Raw genomic sequence first — 23,532 nt, 5'->3', positions numbered from 1 at the left:
CCCCCAACTTAAGGGTTGGACTTCCACTTGTTTCACAGCTCACCTAACTCTCAAGGACTAGGTAAATTGATAGAAAACATTTATTTTCCCTGAAAAACAAGTGAGGATATTGTTTTTGTAAGTGGGTGTCACATAAGTAATTATTTAACTAGACTTCAAGGGAGATTAAAATAAGATACTAGAGATAGTCAGATAACTGAAAGGGGGATTCATAATTTAATCTTAATTGCACTAGGTAAAAGCTGGTAAAATTTGAAAGTGGATGCAAATTAAAGGATAGTTTAAACATCAATTTTTCTGACAACTTTAACACTGCATTAGATTACCAGCATGTCATGGATTCAGTCTCAAACGGAAGCATTTTTAGTCCAACCATCTAGCCCTCTAAACTGCAAAAGGCTAGATAATTAACATAATTTTAGATTAAAAGTAGTATATGTAGGAATATAACAGTGCACTTGCAGGTGAGTCAATCTTCTGAAGGGAGACTGATAACTCCCTGGTGAATGATACAGTAGCCCACCTAAAATTTCAGGTTCAGATCTTTAGTCAGTTTGGACACACAATCGGGAACTTGAACTTCTTTAGATGAGAAAGATGTTTATGGGAGTTTATGCTCAGTTATTTGCAGCAATTTAGACTTTTTGCACTTATCAACTAAGGCAACCATGACTTGCAAAACTAGGGCAGAAGTTGATAAGCAAGGATTTAAACAACATGTGGCCGCTGTATGATAGACCTAAGTTGTTCAAGTAATGATTTTAAAGGATCTTGGAATAATCTTGTTTCTACTACAGTAGATATTTTAGCTTTAAATTTTTTTTAAGTTTAATAAATCACCATGGTTTATTTAACAAGGTTACTTGTCCATCAGATTGTGGTTTAAAAGCAGTTATTTATGTATATATAAGTTGATATGAAGAAAATTATATACAATTATTAAGAGTCGTCTTAAATTGCTCTTTTCTGTATTTTCTCCATCTTCCTGCTTAGTAGTAAAAGGTATTTTTAGGTTGATATAAACACATTCTTTACAATTGCCTCATTAACAGAAAATTAGTATAAATCGCACTGGGCATTTAGTAAATAAATCACAGGCCAGTCAGTTCAATTGTGCAGTTATGATATCTGTGGAAGAAGAGTTCTTGAGACCCTCAGACTGAGTGATCTGCAGTGTTTCCATCGTGTCCTCAACAGCCTTAAGAGCGTATTTGGTTTCTTTCTTACTTCGACCTGCAAACTGGTAAGATCTGTTTATTTGACTAGCTGCCCAACCAGCATATTTCATGCTGTCCTTTTTCATTTTTGCACTTGCTCTTGGATTAGAAGCAATATAGACATATAAAGGCCAAATAAAGGGCCAAATAAAGCCCTCATATTTCTGTTGTTTAGTTTCAATGACTGTGAAAAATACTTTCTTGAAAGTTCGAGGATTTCAAGTCCACCTTGGGGAGCTTTAACTTCAGGGTGCTGCTGACAGTACAAGTGGCTATGTGGATTTGTCATCATAAGCTCCTCTAAACAAAAGGCTGTTTGTGCATAGTCATGCTCATTGATATAAAGTTCTGCAAGTCATGCCAGGCTTCTTGGTCTCTAACAAATTGTTCCAGATACTCATTAAGCTCCCAAATAGCCTCCACATTCTCCCCCTGGGCTTTTCAAATGGCAATCGTACGCTTTCTTGCAGCAGTATTAGTGGGATCTTCTTGTAAAATTCGGTCATAGAGTTGTATAGCATCATCATATCTTTCCATGGCTTCAAATCTCATGCCAGTTAATCATTTGACTCTGTGACTGCCAGAGAACCGTCTTCTCAACTCCTGAAGACAAAACAATGCCAACTCATCCCGACCATAGTCTAGGGCTGCAATCATCACTTGTTCATGTATGATTCAAATCTCATCTCCAAGCTTAGAGGCTTATTCATCAATTAACTCTTCTCCAACTTCTACAATTTGTTCACTATTTTGGGAATTTTCTTCTCTCCATTTTCTCATTTTATCTCGCATTTCTTCCCAAGTGACATCGTTAAGCTGAGACCTTCACCATCTTCATAGAAGCCCTTTAGCTTTAAATTTTTAAAGAAATATTTCAGCTCCCCAAAACTATGAAGAGCAGTGTGAATGATAAACAGGCAACATTTTATTAAACTTCTTTCGTGTAGGCAGACTACTCCCTGCTTTTAAAAAATGATTAGAGATCCATATGGTTGCTGGCACCTTGCCCAACTCATAATGTTTTTGATAACTGGGGCATATCAATAAACTTATCTCTTCACACTATTTTTTTCCTGTGGGATGCTTAGGATCTAGATCAATAGGTTTTTCAGGGTGTTTATTTTTAGGGTCGGAGGATTCAACATGTCCCATTTCTTACGCATGCATCCCCAAGGTATGTCTGGAGGCATGACACCTTGGTTTCCCACCCGAAAGAGAGCAGAGGAGATGATGGAGGTCTCCAATGTTCTCTTCAGTCTCCAATGTCATAAGCCTTCTTGGAGAGAGCATCTCTCCTCCAAACCTGAATTTCCAGAATTAACCAGTCTTTACTGAAAAATTCCCCACCCTTGTCACTTCCTTTTATGAAACCTACCCATTACTACTTCCAGAAAACTTCTCCAGTACATTTCTCCCTCTGAGTGACTTCTCCCATGCTCTTCACAGGAGCTTAAAGCTGTTAACTCTGATTTACTGATGAATTCCCTGAAGGTACAAGAATCAGTGAAGGGAGTTAGAAGTTAGCAGAGTCAAAAGATTTTTTTAAACTTCTTGCATAGCTTCTGGTATTTGTAAAAAAAATTCTGACAGTAAAGATGATCATTTAAGGGTGAAAAATTCTTATAAAAGCCACAAGTAAATCTACATATCAGTTCAATCTGTCCCAAAGCTGGTGGAGGAAGTGACCGGAGTTATAATTTCACATTTATTTTATAATGGCTTCTGAATTGCCTCCAATTCAATTCTCAATTTCAACAATACCATAGGGCAAGGAAGGCTTACAAATCCTCACAGAGGCAAAAAGCACCTTAGTCCTCTAAAAAGTTGTTATGGAGCCGATTTATCTAAAGCAACACATCTTTTGATCTCTTCACTGCTGTTTCCATGAGAATTGATTGTGGATACAAGCACCGCAGAATCCTTGACAACTTCAACCTTTTCTCCATCAATCATTATGTTACCCATTGATTCCATTGTTAGGATTTTGGTCTTCTTTATATTGAGTTGTATTTCATAGTGAAAGTTGCAAGTCTTGATCTTCAGCAGCAAGTACTTAAAATCCTGTTCACTTTCAGCAAGCAAGTTTGTGTTTTATCTACATATCACAGGTTCTTAATAAGCCTTGCTCCAATCCTGATGCCACAGTCTTCTTCATCTAATCCAGTATCTCTAATTATTTGTTCAGCATTCTGTGTTAGAGAAACAAATCCTAGGACACTCATATTAAGAGCTTTATATAAAAAAGTAATTGTATATCAAGAAAACATCCCAGTCCAGTTCAACTCAAGTCCATAAGTCCAGTATTAGTCCATAAATCCCTCTTCAAACTCTCATAGCCACAAGCAATTTGCAGAACGCAGGAAGATCACAAGCTGGTTGGTGAAAAGTCTTGTGGATCCAATGGTGGCGGTGATGGCATCAAATGGCTCTTGCAGGTCTCTACGTAGTGTCAACAGAAGGTGAAAGCAGAGAGAGAATGGGAGGTTCCCAGGACCCTCTCGATAATGAGGTCACACCCACAAGGAGGACTCATTAGGCTGTGAGTTAGTTAATTGTGCCAGCCTGGCCAATAATCACATGTGGGCCTGGTTGAAAGGCGGAGGGATAAATGGGTGGTGAAGCCTCACCTTTCTAGTTCTTGGGTCTCTTGTTTTGTGATGGTTGCACCGGGTGCAGCTTCCTTAGCAGTTCCCTGCTTCAGCTTGCAAGATTGACTTCCTACAAGACATCCCCAAGGAGAAGCTACATGGACCTATCCGATGCAGCCCTGGGTGCTGGAGCAGCTGTGTGGAGACCCCTGTTAGTGCTGAGATGCTTCTTCGTTCACTGACTCAGCTTTCCTCCTGCAGTCGGCATCATTGCCTCTGTTTTGTGAGGTGGAGGACTTTATGGACTGGTGTTGGGTAAATGGGTTAATGTTGGACTTGTGGGCTTGGGCAGCATTGGGTTGGGATGTTTTCGTGATGCACTTTTTCTTTACATAAAACTCTCTCTTATACGTGAGTCGCCGTGGATTTGTTTCTCCAAAGTACCCAGACTAATACAGTCTGTGACCTGATTGAGAGGCTAGACTCCACCCCTATATTTTTATATCTTCAAGTTGACATGAAATTTATAACTATCACACATACAGATTGAATAATTACAGTAAGAAGATACAACTCTGTAATGTGCCTTTCTTGATTGTAAATCATAGCCTTTCATTGTTCTGCTCCTACAACTGCTTCATGATCATCAGAGAAATTTTACTTGCAAGTGGTATCGATGATACTGTTCTATAATTTGAGCATTCTCTTCAGTCATCTTTCTTTGGAATGGTAGAACTATACATCATTTCCAATCGGTTGGCCAGAAGGTTGTCTTCCAAATTTCCTGGCATGGATGAGTAAATGCTTCCAGTTCTTCATCAGTAAGTTATGACATCTTAATTGGTATTCCACCAATTCCTGGAGTCTTGTTTTCGGCTAATGCTTTCAATGCAGCTTCTTCCTTCAGAATAGTGAATTATCTTTCATATGTTTCTGCATATTCTGAGTAAGACTTGAAGCTCATCAAAATTGCATAACAATCTTTGGTAGTTATTAGAATCTAGTATTCACTGGACTATACAATTTTATGAGTATTGATGTAATACAAATAAAAGAATACCAAGAAACTACAGAGGCAAGAATATCTTCATTGGTTCAACTGAGATTGGTTATGAAGATTGATAGAATTTTGCATAATAACAACATTACTATCTTTATATTTTAGTGAATAAATTAAATTAAACAAAAATTATACATTTAAACAAAATTAGGCCCAAAGGGTGCCTCTGAACAAAATAAATTGTATTCCTTGAATACAATAGAGAATCTTCAGTCACTGAATGGGTAATAAACAAATATATAAATACTTTGTATCCACCCACCATATAGACAGAGGTACCATAAAATAACATATAAAACAAAAACAAAATTCCTGAGACCTTACACACATCAGAAACAGCTTTATCCATAACTCTGGAGTTTGGCTGCCAATTGGACCTGGTAATGTCAGCACAGCCAAGTGTCAGTACCCTTCACAAAGCCAAACTGGCTTCACTCCCCAAGAAAACGGGAGGCTTATTGTTCGTCCTGAAGGAGTGATTTTCCATAGATTCCACAGCAGTGACAGGTGCAAGGTGTGCTTTGGTTGACAGTGGGATAGGGGCTTGAGGTAAGTGGAAGAATATTTTATTTTATTTTTTTAATCAATGTCTTGGGGCTCATACAATTCATCACAATACATAGATCAATTGTATAAAACACATCTATACATTTGTTGCCCTCATTATTCCCAAAATTCGCTTACCTCTTGGGTTCCCGGAATCAGCTCATTTTCCTTTTTTCCCCTCTCCCCTTTCCTTCCTCCTCCCCTCTCCCCCATGCACCCTACACACTTGACCTGGAAACTGGATGCTCCAAGATTCTCTCACTCTCTCCTTTGAGCATTTGCTTACTCTTATTATTTTTAAAGATTCATTTCTTCTCAAAGTGTCCCAGCACTCAGCAAAACAGATGGAACCTCTCTAGCTCCCCCAACCCCCAATGGCCAAAGGATTTCACTCCAAACACCCAGCTCCCTTCTGCCTGACCCCAAGCCCCATCCTAGCTCACCTATCCAATCCCCTACCTCTCCGGTGACCAGGACCCCTACATGGAAGCGTATTGTGTGGTCAGCCTGACACAGAATCCCTCACAGAGCAAGTGGTGTAATCCCTCTGCTTTTTTGTTCATATTTCCAATTCAACTCCTTTCCCTCAGAGCCCCTCCCCACCTAAGCCTGCATAAACAGAGGTCATTATCCCCTGTGAGCCAAGGAAGTGATAGCCACCAAACCAGAAACATTTTTCTTTTCTTTCTCTTAGGCTTTTGTACTCTCCCTATCTTATATAGTAGGTTGATTAAAGACTCTTGTAGATTCATAGAGAGTCTCATTTTTGAGGTAGCAACCCTGGAGGCTGCTCACATCGTTAGGCACATCCAGACATCCACCCCACACAGGTTCCTTTCTTTGGGTTAGAATCCAGCAGTATCTCACACACTTAACACTAAAGGAACAGGCTTCCCCCAAATCAGGGGTGAGAACCTGGTTGCTGGCCTCTAAACTCCTTACTTTATTATGTCCCCCTCCAGACCTCAGATCTCTTACAAACGCCTGGCTGGACCACTCACAGGTAGGTCATGTTACTTTCTCCAAAAGCATAAGGCACCACTCCCTGCTACTGAGTGAAGCAAAACAAAGGGAAACAGAGTCAAAAAGCTAAGGATTTTTTTTTAGCTCTGAGACTACTTACCCAAAAGACAAACCTTTATCACTCTATCACAGGTTAATCTGTATACTAGCTTCCACTCACCACACCCACCACCACCTTCAGACCTTGCTTTCCCTTTCCTAGTGAAATACACAGCCACACAACCTGACAAGAACTAGCGTCCATTGGTCGATTATCGCCAGCAAAATTTCTCTTGCATATTGTATAATTAATATATTGTTCTATTACTTGCACATTCTGTTGGATCACAGTTCTTTGGAATGGGTACAAATACAGATCTTTTCCAGACAGTTGTCCAGATAGCACTCTGATTTCCTAAATATTTACAGCATTAGAAACACTATGGAGTATTTCTCCTTTGTTCACAGTGTTACTATGAGTCAAAATCAACTTGACAGCAGTGGGTGAATGTTACTGAATTGTGCACATGAAGAATATAAGAACGGAAGTGATCTGTTATGTATATGTTCACTGAAATCAGAAAACAATAAAAATAACACTTTAGATTTTAATCACACTATTAACTATCAGCTAAAATAGGGTCATTTGTGATGGGACTACAACCCAGCTTTCTAAGACAACTAGTATTATCTTCATAAGGAAAAAAAATATCTTAAAACAAATTTACTCACTTGACCTCCTCCCATAGAAGGTAATTTTCTACCATTATACTAAATGAAGCTTGTCATTCACAAAAGGACAAATATTACATGTGTGTTAGGTTGAGTTGTCTAGAGAAACAAACCAGCAATCTCATCTATGTACAAGAAAGAACTTTGTATTACAAAGCAACTTTACATCAAGAAGCAGCTCCTGCCTAGTCTAACTCAAGTCCACAAGCCCCATGCTAGCCAGTCCCTCTTCAGACTCACATAGGTGTAGGTCAATGACGCAGAAATGTAAAGCAGGAAGCAGGGAGATCACAGGGTGGTGACTGCAGAGTCACAAGGATCCAAGGTTTGCGGACAGATGGCACAACACTGAAAGTTCTCAGAGTTAGGATGCCCACATGGGGTTCACCTTGGGGCAGACATAGAGTCCCAGTGAAGTACCAGGAAGGGAGAATGTGAAGTGGCAGAGAGAGATCTTCTCTGTTTGGTCTTACTCTTATACAAAAGCAATACCCCCAAAGGGGTGTCATCTAGCTACCACTTGATTGACAGGTCAAATGTCTCCCTAACTACAATAGTATGAGACCACTACTTTAAGGACAAACACCAAGACAAAAGCAGGTCTCTGTTCTCAGGTCATGTAATCTTTTAATCTGGTCTCCCAAGCAACAAGATAGTGTGCCTGATTAATGCTCATGAAACATATATTACCCCCTTAAAATTAACAGAAATACTGATAAGACTGCTCAATGAATCATAATGGAGACTCAAATCCAAAATTGGAGTGGGGATGTGTGTCTTAGAGAAGGTTATTTCACTTCTGTTGGTGGATAAACATTTAATATTGTTTCTACAGGTCCCCGAGGGGTAAATACACTTGTTTTTTATGTTCCTAATTGGTCACTTGTGACCTAGTTTCTATCCAGCCTTTGGTGACCCAAGCCACACACAATTGACAACCAAGACCTAGTCTCTATCCTTTTGAGGTGCACAACATCCTACATAGGCTACAATGGAAGGATCCTTTTGAAAACCCCACTAAATAAACTAGACTTTACCTTAAACATATCTTTAGTAAAGGAACTGAAATATTCCCTTGGACTTAAGGCTGAAATGCCCTAATATGAGAAGACATATTTGACTACTATCCCGAGGTTACACATTTGGAAAACATTGCACTTAGGTTCAAATCTCTTGCTTTGAGAGTGTCCAACAAATAGCAATGCAACTCCAGACTATTATATGTTTACTATTTTCATACTCTCTTTGCTTTATGTTGCATATATTGATCTACCAGGTATTGTTTTGCCTTCGTGAAAGAGCATTATAGAAATTTTGCTCTATCTTCAACCCTCAGTACTTTCGTAAATAGTGTTCAGTAACATGGTTTTAATATGTACAAGTCAACAATCCATATATTTTAGTCTAAAATGCGTCCTATATAATATATACATTCCTTTCTAAACAATATTTTAACATCTACACCACTGGCTAAATTAAAGATGCTATCAATAAAATTACCATAAACCCTATAAGGATTATTTATAATGTTCCACAATAAAATAATAATGATGCCCCTAAAGTGGACCAAGGACATACACATATATATCTGAGATATCTGAATGTATTTTGAGTTTGCACTTAATTGTAGCCCTAATCTAAGATCAATTAGTTCCTATGAAATGACCAGACTCAATCCTTGCCCTTTTAAATAAATTACTGAAGATATGGGTACTATAGCATAATGAGGTGAATAAATCAGATGGTAACTAGCTAGTAGAAAGAATATTGCCTGGGATCTTGGGCCTACTTTATAAAAGCTGCCATCTAAATGAGTTGCCAGCTAAATTTCTTCAGCCATCACTGAAGAAACACACCAGCCTGTGTGATTCAATGATTGTAATTATAAAATCTAAGACCAGAGGATAGAGTGGTATTAGTATTCTGAGCATTAGGTTTGCAGAAGACTATGGATGACAGTGAAAGCCAAAAATTCATTTGCAGGGTCCCTAAGTGGATTGTTTCCAGTGAATCCCCTCTGATCTTTGACCAGGATGAAAATGGCATGCTATCAGATGGAGTGCATTGGAAAGTGAACTAATACAGATATTGTTTCTGTTGTTGTTAGGTACCATCGAGCTAGTTCGGATGGATACCAACCTTTTGCAAAACAGGCTCAACATTGCTTGGTTGTGTGCCATCCTCACAATTGTTCTTATGATTGAGCCCATTGTTGCAGCCACTATATCAGTCCATCTCCTTGAAGGTCTTCCTCTTTTTCTTTGTCCATCTATTTGACCAAGCATGATGTCCTTCTCCAGATATTAGTCTCTCCTGACAACATGTCTAAAGTATTTAAGATGAAGCCTTGCTCTCCTGGCCTCTAAGGAGCACTCTGGCTATACTTCTTCCTAGACAGATTGGTTTGACCTTTTACCAGCCCATGATATTTTCAATATTCTTCTCCAGGACCACAATTCAAATGCACTTATTCTACTTCAATTTTCATTCAATGTCCAACTTTCCAATGGATGAGGCAATTGAAAATACAATGGTTTGTCTCGGATGCACCTTATTCCTCAATGTAACATCTTTGGTTTTCAACAAGAGGTCTTGTGGACCAGAATTACTTGTCTTTTGATCTCTTGACTGCTGCTTCCAGGAGCATTGATTGTGGATCCAAGCAAGATAAAATCCTTTCAACCTTGTCTCCATTTTCATGATGCTACATATTGATCTAGTTGTGAGAATTTTGGTTTTTATTTACATTGAGTTGTAGTCTCTTCTAAAGACTGCAATCCTTGATATTCATTAGCAAGTGCTTCAAGTCTTCCTAGCAAACAAAGTGGTCTCAGCTGTATATCACAGATTGTTAATAACTTGCTCCAATCCTGATGCCACATTCTTCTTCACATAAATCAGTTTCTCTGTTTATTTGCTCAGTATACAAATATAATATTTATGGTAAGAAGATACAACCCTTTTGTACATCTTTCCTGATTTTAACTATGCAGTATTCTCTTGTTCTGTTATTGCCTGTTGATCCATGTACAAGTTCCTCATGAATACAATTAAATGTTCTGGAATTCCCATTCTTCTCAAGGTTATCTATAGCTTGTTATGATCCATATGGTTGTATTCCTTGGCATCGTCAATAAAACACAGGTAAGCATCTTTGTGGTATTCTGTGCTTTCAGCCAAGAGCCATCTGACATCAGCAACACCATCCCTTGTTGCATCACCTCTTCTGAATCTGGCCTGAACCTTGGGAAGCTCACTTTTTGTACTGTGGCAACAATTGTTGGATGATCTTCTGCAAAACTTTACAAGCATGTGATATCAGTTATGGTGTACTATAATGTGAGTATTCTATTGGGTCAATCTCTTTCAAGTATCTCTTCCAAATGTCCTGGCATATACAAGTGAGTGCTTCCAGTGATTCATCAGCTTGTTGACACCTTTCAATTGGTATTCCATCCATTCCTGGAGACTTGTTTTTGGATAATGTTTTCAGGACAGCTTGAGCTTCTTTCAGTACCATTGGTTCTTGCTCATAGGCTACCTGTTGAAATATTGGAATGTCAACCAGTCCTCTTTGGTATAGTGACTCTGTATATTCTTTCCATCTTTCATGATTCCTGCATCATTCAATATTTTGCCCACAATGTCTTTCAATATTGCAACTCAAAGTTTGAATTTTTTCTTAATTTTTTTTCAGTTTGAGATATATTGAGTATGTTCTTCCCTTTAGGTTTTACAGTTCTAGTTCCTTGAACACATTTCATTATAATATTTTGCTTTGTCTTTTTGATCTACCTTCTTGTAATTTTCTATTCAGCCACTTGACTTCATTCTTTATTCTATTTGTCTTAGCTACTCTACAATTCAGAGCAAATTTCAGAGTCTCTCCTGACATCTACTTTGACATTTTCTTTCTTTTCAGTCTTATTTATTTATTTATTGTTTTTTAAATCATTTTATTAGGGGCTCATACAACTCTTTTTTTTAATAATCATTTTATTAGGGGCTCATAAAACTCATCATAATCTGTACATACGTCATCTGTGACCAGCACTTTAGTACATATGGTGACTTCATCATTCTTACAACACCCACTTTCCACTTGAGCCCCTGGTGTCAGCTCATTTTCCCCCTCCCTCCCCACTCCGCCCTTCCCACTCCCCCCGATAATTTATAATTTATTATTATTTTATCATATCTTACCCCATCCCACATCTCCCTCACCCACTTCTCCACTGTCCATTCCCCAGGGAGGAGGCCACATATAGACCTTGTCCTCTGTTCCCCCTTCCTCCCTCTCCTTCCCTCCACCCTCCCACCATTGGCATTCTCTCCACTGGTCCTGGGGGGTTCATCTGTCCTGGGTTCACTGTATTTCCAGTTCCTATCTGTGCCAGTGCACCTCGTCTGGTCCAGCCGGATATGTAAAGTAGAATTGGGATAATGGTAGTGGAGTGGAGGAAGCATTTAAGAATCAGAGGAAAATTGCATATTTCATCGTTACCATACTGCACTCCAATTTGCTCCTCACCTCCCCACAACCCTTCTGCAAGGGATGTCCAATTTCCCCCGGATGGACCCTGGGTTCCCACTCTGCACTCCCCCTCATTCACAATTTTTTTTTTGTCTTTGATGCCTGATACCTGACCCTTTCGCCACCTTGTCGTCTTACAGGCTGGTGTGCTTCTTCCATGTGGGCTTTGTTGTTTCTCAGTTAGATGGCCCCTTGTTTATCTTCCAGCATGTGGGACCCCAGATTCTGTGCAAGTTGACAGCTTGGCACCATCATCTTTTTTCACTGCATTTGCTTATGTACCCGCTTTGTCTTCAGTATTCATGTGGGGGTAGGCTGTTGTGCATCTTCCTTGTGGGTTTTGTTGTTTCTTTTCAGTCTTTTTAATGAACTTTCTTTCATCATGAATGATAGTCTTGATGTCCTCACACAGCTCATTAGGTTTTCTCTCATTAGTGTTCAGTGCATCAAATATGTTCCTGAGATGTTCCTGGAATTCAGGTAGGATAGACTCAAGATAATATGTAGGCTCTCATGGACTTGTTTTAATTATTTTTAATTTTAACCTGAACTTATATATGAGCAATTAATGATTTGTTCCACAGCCAGCTCCTGGCTTGATTTTAGCAGCTGAAATTGAGCATTTCCATCTTCTCTTCCCACAAGTGTAGTCAATTTGATTTCTGTGTTTCCATCTGGAGAAGTCCTTGTGTATAAGTCCTTTTGTGCATAAATTTGAATAATAGTTGGATTTATTGAATTTCCTTAAAGGTAGAAATATATAATCCTATCGCAGACAGCATTGTATGTCATGGCTGATTTTACAATGTCCTTTTTGACAATGAATACCACACCATTACTCTTGATTTTGTTTTTCCCAGAATAGTAAATAATATGATTTTCCAATTCAAAATGGCCAAGACCAATTCATTTCAGCTCATCAAAGCCTAGGACATCGATCTTCATTCATTCCACTTAATTTCTGAGTACTTCTCACATTCCAAGTTCTGATCATTAGCTGACCCTTTCAGTTGTTTCTCCTTGACCTTGAGTCAAGCCTTACCAGCCAATGAAGATATGAAAGGGTCCATTTCCACACGCCTTACCGGATTCTGGTCAACATAGTGTGGTAGACTCTACTCCAAGAAATCAGCTCTTCTTCGGTCATATTTCAAATAGTGCTCTTGGTACTTTGGTAGTATTTCTGACAATATTCTGTTTCAATTAATTAGGCCCTCAGCATCTGACAGTGTTTCCAACCTGTGATAAGACTCTCAGGGGCTGCTTCATCCATAGTGGAGCGCTGAGCCCTTCTTCTCTTTATTCTTACCCTGGAAGCTCTGCTGAAAACTGTTCACTTTGGCTCACCCCGCTGGCATTTGAAATTTTAGGGACAGAGCTTCCAGCATCACAGCAACACACAAACTACCATAATAAAACAAATTGACAGATCTAGTCACATTAAAATTTAACACATTGTCATTTGATCTTCATTTTGACTCATTGTAAGTGTATTCTAGTTTTTGTTATTTTCTGCTTTCTTTTCAATTGAGGTTTTTTTTTTGTTATTATTGTTGGCTTTTTGTTTTTTATATATATTTCTTTATTAGAAATTCAGGATCAGTATATGTGTATATATATATATGTATATATATATATATATATATACAGTAGCTGGATGTTTCTTGGGGTTATGGCAGGGGAGGTTGGGAGTAATGGGATTCTAATAATAATGAGTACCAGAAAGAAGAAAATGTTCTAGAATTCACTTCTGTGATGATTGCACACTTTTTAATATGTATAAACCATTGAATTGTATGATGTGTGGACTATATATCAATAAAACAATATTTTTATAGATGGTAATTTCCTTAATGCTTAGCATAAAGATGGTGAGGAATTAGTTTCACTTCAAATAACTGCCCCATATATACTGTCCTGATACCTTGTTTACTGAAAGCAAGAGGACTGAGCTATTAACAATTAACTAAGGTAAGCTGCAATTCTGATGTGTGATAAGTGACCTTGTTTAATAATGGAGTTCACAGGTGAGCAGTAATGTTTAAGTAGCCTCAGGCTTAGAATAAGTTCTAATAAGCACTCAGAGGTATACACATAAAAATTTCACTATTCAGCAACTTACCCTAAGTTTTACAAAACATATTGTTTTAATGGGATCACTTATAATGTGCTTATTTTCTACATTTGGATTTCATGAAATAATATTCTCCAACCTACTTTCTTATATGATTTAAATAAGTGTTTTTACAGTGACTTCAAATCCAAACACTGCCATCGAATAGATTCAAAATAACTGAATCAGAAATTCCATACCATAATTGAATTAGTTGGTCATACCAATGTTTTACATTCCAATATATCAGTTGTTTTTTGCGTTCCAAAAACAATGCAAAATCACTTGATTATCTGTTCTTTTTAACCAGAGCAGTACAATAGGAAAATAACACATATTGTAGTATTTGTTCGATGGACAACCTGAATTGTCAGTCTTTCTGTTTTTATCCCTTTCCCTCCCTTCTCTTTGTAGCTTTCTTAATCCTTCTCCCTTTACCTCTGACACCCTCATTTTTAACTCCCTCCCTCCTACCTTTTATTTAATTCTTTCTTTAATTTGTCTGACTAAAGCAATCATTTAAACTTTTACCTATTGGATATTTTGAAATATAGAGAAGATATTTTCATTGCATAAAATTTAAAAGAAAATTATCTGGAGTTTTAAAAATATGGAATTCAGTCTTTCACAGGCTTTCTTGAACAATCATACAAGGGCCTAACCCATTTTGTAACTTATCCTAGTACCATGGAGTTTGTGTTCTACACATACTGAGAACATGGACGGTTCTGAAGAACATAAATAAACAAAGATGCCTAACGAGATCCCCAAACCATTTTGGAAGCATCAGCCTATACTAAGGTTTCCAACATGTGTCTGTACTGTGGAATTTTCTAAAGTGCTCAACATGTTTGTTTATCACCAGGTCGTAGATAAAATTAGCAAAATACTAAACCATACATCCAACAGAAACTTTTTTTAATACTTTTATCGGGGGTTCTTTCATCTCCCATCACAATCCATACATTCATCCACTGTGTCAAGCACATTTGTACATATGCTGCCATCATCATTTTCAAAGCATTTTCATTCTACTGGAACCCTTGACATCACTTTCTCATTTTCCCCCTCCCTCCCCCACCTGCCCTCCCTTGTGAACCCTGGATAAGTTATAGATTATTATTTTCATATCTTACGTCATCTTTTGTCACCCTTCACCCACTTTTCTGTTGTCTATCCCCTTGGGAGGGGGTTATATGTTGATCCTTTTGATCAATTCTGCCTTTCTCCCCTCGCTGTCACATTGTCCTTGATTAAGCCCCCCTAGGCATCCTACACCCTTCTCCCCATTGATTTTAGTTCACTTGTATTACCCTTGTCCCTGGGTTGGTTCCCCCTGCCTGCCTTTCTCCCACCTCCCCTTCTCCCATATCCCCACAGAACCATCGGTCCCATTTTTTATGTCTCTGAATTGTTTATCATGCCTATCTTATCTAGATAGACATGCAGAGACATTGAGACGTGCAAAAGCCTGGCAAAGCCAAACAAAACCACAGAGGAAATCAAAACCAATAAAATAATAACAACAACAAAAACAAATAACAATAAAAGGAAAGCCACTGACAAAAATAGAAAAGCCTAAAAATAATTCAAGTTCTGTTTATTGACCTCTACGAGTGTTTTCCAGTTGAGTCTGATGGAGTGCCACACTCTGACTCCAAAGTCTATTTTTGGTATTCCCAAGGGATTTCATCACTTTGCTCCCTTTGCTGCTCTGTTGCGTGCCCTTAGTGTTTCTCCCCAGGGTCAGATTGGGCACAGTTCCTGCACTGTGTCTCTCATGTTCACTATGGTTCAGTGAGGGGCGCTGTGTCTTGTGGGGAGGCCAGCCCTATGCTCCAATTGCTCATTGTCTTCTCTGAACAGGAATATCGTCCTTGGGCTTGGTGGTCTAGGATGTGTGCCCCTCCCTCTCCATCCCTCTTTGTTTCTCCTGTGTGCTGTAATCAGACGTACTCCTCTCCCCAAGCTATAGCCTCAATGCTGGCCTCTTCTGAAGTGCATTCTTCTGATGGGGGGTGGTGTCCATATACTTGGATTGAGGCCGGCCCCACAGACCTCTCTATTGGTTCCCTGGTACTTGCTGTTATGTTGTATTCACATCTTGGCATACTGGGTTGAAGCCTGGTCTCTCTCCTTCTCCTGTGGAGATATAAACAATACCCTCCCCTTGGGTGGTTTAGTGGCTTGCTCCCCCTATACCCATCCAACAGAAACTTTTTTTTTTTTAGTTACAATTCATATTCTGAGGGAAACTAGTATTCCACACAGTTAGGGAGTATTGGTCTGAAGATTTATATTTAGAATTATTCTACATTAATGTGGTAAGTAAATTATTGTAACAAGGAGTCCTGGTGGTGTGCTGGTTATATGTAGGGCTCCTAACCAAAGGGTCAGCAATTTGAAATCACCAGCCACTCCTCCTCAGGAGAAAGAGGAGGTTTTCTACATCCATAAAGACTTACAGTCGGAGAGACTTCCAGGGAAGATGGCGACGGAGTGACACATGCCAGAGGGACTCCGCAGAATCCAGCCCAGGAGAGTTGCTTACAGGGAACTTTAACACAACTAGAACACAGGAGGAGAATCATAAAGATAAGTAGGCACAGACCCACGGGGTTTTGAGTGGCTTGGGGCTTTTGGCTTAACTCAGTGGAAGCTGGCTGGGACTTGACCTTGGCCCTGCCACTGTCTCTACCGGAGCCCATAGGGGGATTTGGGTTCAACATAGCCACAGTTTACCCCTGCCAGCCTCAGGGCAGGAACTGGACCTTGGGACTCCATGGGCAGGGATCGGGGTTCAGCTACTTCGTAGCTTTTGTTTACATCTCTGCTCTTGGTTCTCCCACAGTCTGGGAGGCCTGCACAGGGACTTTTTCTCGGCAAGCCACAGCTTACCACCGCTGCCTTGTGGCGGGGACTAAACCTTTGCAACTCCACGGGCAGGGATCAGCGATAGATTGGGGTTCAGCTACATTGTTGTTTCTGTTTACATCTCTGCCCTCTGTCCACACCCCCCACACCCAAAGCCCATTAGTAGGCCACTGGAGATCCCCTTGCAGAGGGGTCTTGGGGAGGATATGAGCCTGTCAGTGTGCGATGTAGCAACAATGAAAAATACATCTTTCCTCTAGTTCCTAATGTTTCCTCCTCGCTCCCACTACCATGACTCGAATTCGACCTTGCAAGTCTGGCTGGACCAGAGGATGTACACTGGTACAGATAGGAACTGAAAATACAGGGAATCCAGGGAGGATGAACCCTACAGGACCAGTGGTGTGAGTGGTGAAACAGAGAGGGTAGAGGGAGAGTGGGTAGGATAGAGGGAACTGATTACAAGAAACTATACGTGACCTCCTCCCTGGGGGACGGACACCAGAAGAGTGGGTGAAGGGAGACGTTGTACAGGGCAAGATATGACAAAATAAAAATTTATGAACTACCAAGGGCTTATGAGGGAGGGGGGAGCAGGGAGGGAGGGGAAAAGCTGAGGAGCTGATGTTGGGGGTTTAAGTGTAGAGAAAATGTTTTAAGAATGATGAGGGCAATGAATGTACAAATGCGCTTTACACAATTGATGTGTGTATGGATTGTGATAAGAGTTGTATGAGCCCCTAATAAAATGATTTTTTTTAAAAAAGGAGAGAAAAAAAAAAGAGTTACAGTCTTGGAAACTCACAGGGACAGTTTTACCTTGTCTTATTGAGCCGCTAGAGGAGCCTTGGGGGTGTAGTAGTTATAAAATGGGCTGTGATCTGCGTGATCCATAGTTCGAAATAGCCCAACACCACAAGGCACTTTACAGGAGAAAGACAGGGTTTTCTATTCTCTTAAACAGTAAGTTTCAGAAATCCACCAAAACAGTTCTACCCTGTCCTATAGGGTCATATGTGTCTACATTAACTCAATGGCAGTGAGTCTGGTTTTATTGGAACAAAATGGTACTCATAAACAAACCTGAGATAAGATCAGAACCTTTCAAAGCACCAAAAGTTATAGTTCAGTGTGGGTTGACTAGAGAAACAATTCAGTTGCACACATATATGTATGAGTTTTATATCAAAGAGTAATTGTATATTTAAAAAATATCCCAGACTAGTCCAGATCAAATCCTTAAGTCCAATATTAGCCCATAAGTCTAATACTAGGCAATAAATCTCTCTTCAGACTCAGAAAGCCACATGATATGATGAAGAATTTAGGAAGATCACAGGCCAGGCCAGTGGGTGCAAACAGTTGTAGGTCCAATGGTGGTGGGAGCAACTCCAGGCTCTGGCTTCCACCAATATTACTTGAAATGGCTAGTCCAACAAGAAGGTGATGTAGAGAGGGAGGGAGGCCTGCTTCCAGAAGCCCATTTATCTGTGTTACCCTCCAGTCAAGCATCAACATGATTGACAGGCAGAACTCCACTCACACGTTCCTATGGGAGCCAAAAAATTGTTGGCTCAAAAAAACCTAAACATCACATTCAGGTATAGTATTATGCTGATTTTATTGTGTGCATCATTACAAAATATTACTGCTATACATTTTTTAAAATTAAACTTAAAATAGATATCATAAAGCCCAACTACCTTACTTCTTAGCTTGGGCATTGAAAAACTGAGGAATTAAATGACTTACTTAAAACTAAACATGTTTACAGGGTGCTGAAATATTTTTCTATTCAAAATAAGGAGAAAAAAATAAAGAAACGTAAGGAAACTTGAACAAAAGCAGTTTTATAGCCATAGACATTACACATGTAAAAATAAAAAATTCCGAATATAAAAGATGAGAAATCTGTACGTATTTTATGCTTCCTTTATGCAATTTTTCATATTGATGATGGAATCCTTTGAGTTAGCAAGGTAGGTCAAAATTATGTCAAAAGTCCTCATAGTAAGGGCCCAAAAAATATCACATGGGAAGCAAATTCACTCTTCAATAAATGGTGCTGGAAAAAATGGTTATCTACCTGAAGAAAAATGAAGCAAGACCCTTACCTCACTCCATGCACAAGAATAAACTCAAGGTGGATCACAGACCTTGAAGTTAAACTCCAAACTATTAGGGCCATAAATGAGGGAATTGGGACAAACCTGAGAACCTTGGCACTGGGAATACATAAGCTATCAGAAATAGGGAAGGATACAAATACAGAGGAGCCACAAATTGACAAGTTGGGTATACTGAAGATGATTCACCTGTGTACATCGAAAGAATTCCCCAAGAGAGTAACAAGAGAGACCACCAACTGGGAAAACATCCTTAGCAATGACACTTCAGACAAAGGCCTTATTACTAAAATCTACAATACTTTTCAAGCTTACAATAAGAGAAAAACTAACTGCCCACTGAGGAAGTGGGCAAAGAACCTGAACAGAAGTTTCACAGGAGCAAAAATCTGAATGGCCAATAAGCATATGAGAAAATATTCACGAACATTAGCCATAAGAGGAATGCAGACTACAACAATAAAGAGGTACCACCAAACACCCTCAAGGATAGCCCATTTCAAAAAATCAGAAAGCAACAAGTGTTGGAGGGGCTATGGTGAGATAGGAAATCTTGTCCACTGCTGGTGGACCTGTAGGTATCTACAGCCACTATGGAAATCAATTTGGCCATTTCTAAAACAGATGGAAATTGAGCTAGCATATGACCCAGCAATCCCCCTACTGGGCATATACCCAGAAGAGGCAAGAAACAAACCAAGGCCAGACATCTGTGCTCCAGTGTTCATTGTGGCACAGTTTACAATTACAAGGAGCTGGAAACAACCTAAATTTCCATCAACAGACGAATGGATTAAAAAGCAGTGATACATACATACAATGGAGTAGTATGCATCGCTAAAAAGCAGTGATGAATGCATGAACCATGTCACCACATGGGAAGAACTGGAGGAAATTATGCTAAGCGAAGTAAGCCAAGCACAAAAGGATAAGTACAACATGAGTCCGCTAAGACAAATTTATAAAAAAGGAAGAAAGAAGGAAAGAAAGAGAGAGAGAGAGAGAAAGTGCAAAGGCACACTGGGAAAAGGCTACTGTGATACAATCATTCCAGAGACGAGGTACAGGTAGCATGGCAGGGGCCAGACCAAATCCAGAGGTATGGCAGCCAACTAAAAAGGAGCGGGGTGGGAGGAAAGGAAAAAAAGCTAGAAATGTGTAGCAGAGGAATAGGGCACTAACCCACCCAAGGGGAGGTATTGTTTATATCTCCACATGGAAAGAGGGACCAGACTTCAACCCAGTGTTGCAGGATGTGAATGCAGTGTGCTGGCATGGAGAGGGGAGCCAGTGGAAGGGTCTGAGGGCCTGGTCCCAATCCCAAAACTACATGGACAGCTGCCCCTCCACCCAGAAGAATTTACTTTAGAGGACAGCACTGAAGCTGCAGCTCCGGGAGAGGGACATGTCTGATCAGAGCACACAGGAGCAAATGAAGGGGGAAGAAGAGAGAGTGGGGCACATCCTGGCCCACCAAGCCTTGAGGACGATACCCCCACTCCGAACAGCCAATGCACAGAGCAGACCATATGGCTCACCCTACTATGAGACACGACATCCCTCGCTGACCCAGGGTCCTATGGGGGTGGGGTGGGGTGGGGGGCAACAGTGCAGACACAGTGTTGGAATTGTCCGGGATTGATGTCACCACACCAAGGAAAAGCACCAAGGGTGAGCAGTTGAGCTGCGGGGGGAGTGGGCAGAGCAGGGAGGTCCCAAGGGAATGCCAAGGATAGACTTTGGGGCCAGGGCATGGCACCCCATTGGACTTGACTGGAGGACACACCTAGAGGTCAACAAACAGACTTTGAGCTATTTACAGGTTTTTCTTTTTCTTTTCTTTTAATTGATTATTTTTATTTAATTTTTGGTCATTGTTTTTTTTGTCATCGTCGTTTTGTCACTGTGTTTTGTTATGCCTTGTTTTTTTTTGTTCATATCATTATCTCTGCAGGTCTTTCTAGAGAAGATAGACTTGATGAACAGTCTGGAGGAGAAAACAACAGGATCGATGGTTCTGGGGGGACATGGGAGAGAGGGATGTGGGGGAAAGGAGGTGGCGTTGACCAACCCAGGGACCAGGGAACAACAAGTGATCCAAAATAAGTGGTAAGCAGGGTGTAAGATGCCTACTGGGGATTGATCAAAGGCAATATAACCAAGAGAAATTACTGAAACCCAAATGAAGGCTGAGCATGCTAGCGGGACAAGAGGAAAGTAAAAGGAAATAGAGGAAAGAACTAGGTGGCAAAGAGCTTTTATAGAGGTCTAAATACAGGCATGTACATATGTAAATATATTTATATATGATGATGGGGAAATACATCTACATGCACATATTCATAGGTTTAGTATTAAGGTAGCAGATGGGCATTGGGCCTCCACTCAAATACGCCCTCAATGCACTTTGTTGTATTAAACTGGCATTCCATGATGTTCACCTTCCTGACACGATCGCTGAAGACAAATGAGTGCATAAGGAAATGTGGTGAAGAAAGCTGATGGTGCCTGGCTCTCAAAAGACAGAGCTCCTGGGGTCTTAGAGACTTGAAGGTAAACAAGCGGCCATCTACCCAGAAGCAAAAAAGCCCACATGCAAGAAGCACAACCTGTGTGATCACGAGGTGTCGAAGGGATCAAATATCAGGCATCAAAAAACAAATAATCATATCATTGTGAAAGAGAGGGAGCACAGATTAAGGTCTGAAAGCCCACCTGTAGGCACCTAGACATCCCCATACAGAAGGGTCACAGGGAGAAGACTAGTCATTAGGGTGCAGTGTAGAAAAAATGAAACATACAACTTTCCTCTAGTTCTTAAATTACTCCTCCCCCTCCACTATCATGATCCCAATTCTACCTTACAAATCCAGCTAGACCAGAGGATGTACACTGGTACAGATAGGAACCAGAAACACAGGGAATCCAGGACAAATATCCCTTCAGGACCAGTGGTGAAAGTGGCAATACCGGGAAGGTGGAGGGAAAGTGGGGTAGAAACGGGGAACCAATTACAAGGATCTACATATAACCTCCTCCCTGGGAGATGGAACACAGAAAAGTGGGTGAAGGGCGACATTGGACAGGGCAAGTATGACAAAATAATAATAATTTATAAATCATCAAGGGTTCATGAGGGAGGGGCGAGCAGGGAGGGAGGCAGAAAAAATGAGGAGTTGATACCAAGGGATTGTACAACTCTGATCACAATCCATACATACATCCATTGTATGTCAAGCACATTTGTATATTTGTTGCCCTCATCATTTCCAAAACATTTGCTTTCTACTTGAGCACAGTGGTATAATTCTACTTTCCTATTTCCGAGTCAAATATTTTAAAACATGACTTATGTCTGGAAGCCTAATTAGCATTCACATGAAAACAGTTGATATTTTGGTGTACGGAGCTGCTATGTAAACAAACTGTTTGCTCATGAAAACCAGGCCACTGCATCTCTTATTGCTTCCCATCTGTACCTTTGGTCCATTCTCATTTTCTACCTAATTAAATGTAAATATTATTTCAAATTGTAAGTCAAATAAACTAGGTATCCTTTCTCTACCTTTCTCTGCATCTATTTAATTTCCAAAAGTAGGTGTTATAATAAATATTCAATTTTTAGAAATACAGTGATAACAATAATATCTCCTGCATAAGTTTATCAAGAGGCGTAGGTGAGATATATATGAAAATCTTTTAAATGAGAAAAACACTATTTAAATCTTATGCTTTACAATTTTGGTTACTAGTCAGAACATTATTTTAAGATGCTATGCTGAGCATTTTGTATTAAGACAATTCAGAATGTTTGAAAAATGACAGAGTAACAACACGAGGCACATGATATTTCATCAAAATTACTTATTGAAGTATGAAATGGTATGTAATGGTGTGGTGTACAAAGTAAAGGATGGATCAGAAGCTCATGAAATTGACATAGAAAACTAATTTAAATAAAGGAAAGACAAAAATAGTAAGGATAGCAGGAAATTATAATATGAGCAAGGAATTATGCAGTAAGTCAATTATCACAATACGGATGTATATTTATTGATTATTCTGATAAATTAGAAATATTGCTAAATACAAAAATGAGAAAAAATAAGTAAGGCAATGCAATAACGAAAAATGGCATTCCTTAAAATATAGTTATTCTTCTCAACACCAATGAGTAAACAGCATAGGGGCCACATCTGGTCTCCTTTTGCTACACAAAGGAAAAGAAGGATCAGAAGCATCTAACTGAACAGCAGCCCAAGGTAGATAGCCACAAAGCAGATATCAGACAAATCTCCATCCAATATCCTTCTTTTGCTCTCTCTTACACCAACTATTCCTACTATGGCACTCTACTTCTCTACTGCATTCAATAATCTATTGCAACACAGAACTTGCAAGCAATACAGTAATGGGAATTTACTACAGATGTTAACAGGTTAACATAAGCCAGGATTGGGAAACCTTATAAGTACATTAAATGGTCCTCAGCAGCACCTCTTCCCAGCTAGCAACCAAGTCTCTTGCTGGTCCTTAGCCAGCCAGTCATGAGTCCTGTGTTAGTCTGGGTAGACTAGAGAAACAAATCCATGGACATCCACATGTGTAAGACAAATGGGTGCATAAGCAAATGTGGCGAAGAAAGCTGATGGTGCCCGACTATCAAAAAGTATAGCATCTGGGGTCTTAAAGGCTTGAAGGTAATCAAGCGGCCATCAAGCTCAGAAGCAACAAAGCCCA

General features: G+C 39.8%; 1 pseudogene; it reads right to left on the bottom strand.

Moving 5' to 3' along the window:
- Positions 1–1,102: 1,102 nt before the first annotated feature.
- LOC101663535 overlaps positions 1,103–23,532 on the bottom strand; it is a 27,323-nt pseudogene continuing 4,893 nt past the window's right edge.

This window comes from Echinops telfairi, unplaced genomic scaffold (genome assembly GCF_000313985.2).
Source record: "Echinops telfairi isolate 266 unplaced genomic scaffold, ASM31398v2 ScPeMD7_3509;HRSCAF=4178, whole genome shotgun sequence".
Taxonomy (NCBI): Eukaryota; Metazoa; Chordata; class Mammalia; order Afrosoricida; family Tenrecidae; genus Echinops; species Echinops telfairi.
Note: the sequence above shows the minus strand (reverse complement) of the source record. Positions and strands in the feature narration are given on the sequence as shown.